The sequence below is a fragment of the Schistosoma mansoni genome, assembly GCF_000237925.1.
Source record: "Schistosoma mansoni, WGS project CABG00000000 data, supercontig 0160, strain Puerto Rico, whole genome shotgun sequence".
NCBI classification, from domain to species: Eukaryota; Metazoa; Platyhelminthes; class Trematoda; order Strigeidida; family Schistosomatidae; genus Schistosoma; species Schistosoma mansoni.
Window position 1 is genome coordinate 152,620 of NW_017386051.1, and position 4,801 is coordinate 157,420.

General features: G+C 31.0%; 1 non-coding gene across 1 annotated transcript; it reads left to right on the forward strand.

The window, feature by feature from the left end:
• Positions 1-4,451: 4,451 nt before the first annotated feature.
• Positions 4,452-4,523, forward strand: Smp_tRNA_01485_Pseudo_TTG.1.1. The gene has a single exon. It is a non-coding gene (tRNA).
• The last annotated feature ends 278 nt before the right edge of the window (positions 4,524-4,801 follow it).

A 4,801-nucleotide genomic window follows, 5' to 3' on the forward strand; every position in this document is an offset into this window, starting at 1 on the left:
GTGTTTCACCATTAAACACTGTAAAACTCTATTTTTTAACCAGTAAGTAGTATAATCAGAAGGGGTTTTGTGGAGATTTCAGTATTTTCATAGTAGAAAGCACGAGTCAATTGAAGCTAGACCACCACCTTGACAGTAAGTAGTATATTAAAATTACCCTCCTATATTTCACCTCCAAAAAACCTACTTCGGTTTTGGCACTAAGTATAACTAACCTTTGTACTTGTAAACTAATTTAAGCCAGGTATAGTTAACATTGTGATAAACTGTAACTAATTAATCTATAGAAAATTCTTGACATTGGAATATTTTCAATGTTGATATACATACACATTTTTCTTACAACATCTAATTAGGATAAGTCAAGTAAGATACAATACAGTTAAACATTTTACAGCAAAATAGTGTAATAATTCAAAATTTAAATAGTATTTTATTTGCTGCAGTTTTAAAATCCGTAACCACCCACTCCTACCTCAAAAAGAAAAAAGGAAAAAGGTGTTCATTGATCAAATTTAAAGAAAAAATTTGTTACTTTCGCTGAATTATATTTCACAAACTGAATAGTAGTATACATAATTAAGTTCTAAATTCAGACTTGATCGATAGGATTCGAACAACATTAGGATATTGATTATTTTTACCCAATGTTGAATCGATTATAAATACGCCTCAGTTTCATAGGAGGTACGTTACGAATTCGATAGCTCTGTAATAAACGTCAACACAGATGGGGACAACTCAATGTATTTTTAATGCGAAATTACATAATATCTTGTTAAAATATAAGAACCATACATTGAATACTTCATTTCCAAATCTTCCATCAATTGTCCTTTCACATTCTGTATGACCTTTCCAGTTCAAAATTCCTTTCTATTTTCTCTTCTATTCTCTTCAACTTGATCTTCTTAGCCTTCTATTTTCAAGTTTTCCACTTTCGATTGATGTTACATACTACTTCTGTCTGTCGACATAAGTAGAGTACACCACAGCTAAAGTTACTAAGCTGTATGATCTAGATATAAGTTCCATCTAAGAATATCAGTTCCCTTAGTAATGTAGGCATGCAACCTGAAGACTGGTGCCAATCAATACGAATTATAGGTGAAGTAGATTTTCCTGCCGAGTACAGACAAGCACTAAACATTAAAACTACAAATGGCTGCAGGTGGATAATCTTCGAAATTGTCAGTTTGAGGTTGTGTAGATTTTGAATCTTATCAAAATCGTGAAACGATTTATGTTAGGCCTCACGCTTCGAGAGGAAATTTTCATAGCTTTAGTGAGAAGCCCGAGCTAAACTACATGGGATGTGAGACGGTTATCCACTAAAGATAATGCGAGAGATGAGTATGCGATGTGGTGGATGAATTGAGGTTAGGCATTAACACTGTTGGATTCTAAGTTAGTATCTAGAGGTTAAGCATTTGTGTGTGAAAGAAGAGGTTCTGAGTTGGACTCCAGGTTGTGGGTTCATGGGTGCACACTGTTAAGGAGTCCCATACTAGAAGGAAGTGGCCTTCCAGTGCTCGCAGGTTTTCAACGGTGGTCAAACTCAGATCGGTAGATGATTTTAATACAATAAACTTTTACTTTACAAGTCTTTCTTTTTGATTTCATAGCAGAATTTAAATAATTATCATCATGAAAACTACAGCCACCTGGAGAAATAATCTAAACATGGTTAGTAATAAACGAATATTTCAGCTCAATTTGTAAATTATCAGTGGTAGTTGTACACCTTGTAACATCATGTTTGACGAAGAATTTTTAAAGCTCACAAAAAACACAATTTAGTTCCTTTGAACTGTTAGTTATTCCTTTTAATTATCAACTATTTATTTTGTTTAGTAGGAAACATGTTGAAGATATCCGTTTATGGTGACTTGTCGAATAATACATTATTGAAAGACAATAAATTACTGCTAGCCCATTGTTCTACATTATAAGCATCCATTCATCAACCTACGTGTCTAATAATGAGTATTCTAATTAACCAATAATTTAATCATGTGAATCGAAGGTCTCAGATTTAACTACTAATGAGGTTGTGGATGGGCAATTTCGAAATTTCGTAAACTATGATAAAACATCTATCCAGCACTTCATGATTTTCAATAGTGATTAACAGTATCATAGGATTTACACTAACAACATCAAAGTCTAATGTATCAAATACATTGATGACAAATGTTTTTCACTTTCATAGCTGAAAGCGTGAGTCAATTTAAACTAGACTACCATGGAAAACCTGGAAACACTGGACGGCCGTTTCGTCCTATTTTTGGACTCCTCATTTTTCTCTCTTCAATTACTCAATCCACAAGAAAAATTACGTAACAGTAAACAAAAAAGTGTTAATTTTGTTTTTTATATATATACCTTTTTTATCATTTAAATCTACCAATCAAATTAAGTTTGACAACTCTATTGGCTAGACAAAATATTTTCTCTAATAATGATTGGCTAATTTGACAAATGCGTATTTAAAAAAATCTGTGTGAGGTCGTTTGTGTTACTAATATTGTTATTACTATTATCAGTTTTCGTGTATTGGGTAAAACAAATGGGGAACTTATGTACCATGTAATGCATCTCCCTTTTTTTTTTAAAAAAAAAATAAATAATTAATTAAATAGATAAACAAATAAACATTGGCGCATATTTTAAACTCATTCATAATTGTCATTGTATTTTATTGCCAAATGATCCGCTTATGGAAATATATACATTAACACTTATTGGATTCATTTGTAAATGATAGAAGAAGATGGTGATTTGATTAGATTTTCATAAAGAAATTTAATTTTAATTTGTCCGCTTTTAACTATTTTAAAAAATCGTCCAAACCCAGTCGATTAAAACTAATTTAGTGAACAAAAAAAATCAGTGGATTATTTACTTTTTCATTCATAAAAATTTGATTTAATCAAAGTCAATTTATTAGAACAATTTAAGGTTAAATTAGTTTACAAAGTTAGATACATTTCGGTGAGTTATTTATTTTATACTGGAATTTTTTTTAACATTTGAGAAGTATATTACTAAAATAGGAGGGTTTAAGTAATATTTAATTGCTGTGTGCTTAATGCTATGTATAAGTAAATGTTATTTTCCATGACAAACGTGTTAAAAATTTATTCTATGAAATACAGTCAATTTACGATGAGTACTGCTTTAACATTAAAAGTTCTACACCAATTACTCCTTTAAATAATACTAATGTTCATACTGATAACAGGTTTGAGCAAGAATTATAAATTTTTCTAGTGAAAAACAATGATTGACTGAGCTTGACATTTTGATAAAGAGATGTACAGATTAATGATTATCATGAAAAATGGATAATCTTTGATTTAATCCTTAATTGTATTGTTGATGTGTACAAAAAAAGTAAATCTTTATCTGTAACGAGACTCTTTTTGTCTTCGTACTAACTGATACTGTAGTGAAAAAGAACACGAATAGGGACAATCGAATGTATTTAGGCACAAAATTACAGACTATCTCACTGAAATCTGACAACCATACATAAATAGTTGATTTGCAAACTATCAAATAATTGTCTCAATCTTGAACATTCCTTCTTTAAATATCAGTTCATCGTCTCTGATTACTAATGTTCATGCATTTTCATACCAATTGTATTTCGTTCCCGTTCTTTCCTTATCGATCTTCTACTGGAATACATTCTCTGCCCGACTATCGTATATACTAGTTATGTGTATATAAGTAACTCACCCCACAATACCACCACTGAAATCCATCTGTAACGAATACAAATTGCATGTTATTAAAGCTATTGTATTTACATTTTTATTGATACATTACTCTGGGTTTTTTTCAATCTATGTACCTCATATGCTAAAAAAAAAGAATATTTTCAATATCTATACTAAATAGTTTCCTCTGTCCCCTCCTACCCCCCTTCAATTTATTAAAAATTTTTATGATCGACATATTAGGCAATTTAAAAATATTTTCTCTTTTTTATTTTAAAAAAAAATTAAATTAAATTACAAGTTTAAAAATATTTTATGAAAATAATTTGACTTCTGTTGATATGAAACTGTTTTTATTATTGAATTGAATGTTTACTATAATCAATAAATCATTGGACAATTAACGATATTTTATCTGTATAATTTGGAAGGAAGAAAGGAGGAACAGTTGACCACAAAAAATAGGCATTGTGGAATTTATAAACTTGTAACTATGAGAATGACTTAGTATTGTTTGTTTGAATCTTCCCATTGATGTTTAGGACTGCAAATGGTCAATCTCTTATTGGCATATGTGCATCCTGTGCGTATTGCATCGATATAGACTAAATTCACAAGCATTGTAAGCAAAGATGGATAGTGGCTAGCAGTGGAATGCAGGACGCGCGTTTCGTCCTATTTTGTGAATGTAAACTTCACCCCATTACACAAGCAAGTGGCTATTAGGACTCAGTAGCTGAGTGAATAACGCGATGGCGTTTGAAGCGAGAGGTACTGGGTTCGAGTCCCAGAGTGGACATCTATTCTGAGATTCAGGTACATCCAGCTGACGAGTCCCAAATAGGACGAAACGTACGTCCTGGATTCCACTGCTAGTAACTACCCATCTTTGCTTATACGAATGACTGTTATGATTATTTGTTCATAGTTGAAACTAGATTACTGATTACTGTAAAAGACATCGAAATGATTGTTTTAAAAATGATGTATGTTATACTTTCGTAAATATGTATTTTTTCTATATTAGAAAGGTTATCCAGTCACGATTTAATCAAGATTAGATGACTGTACTACTG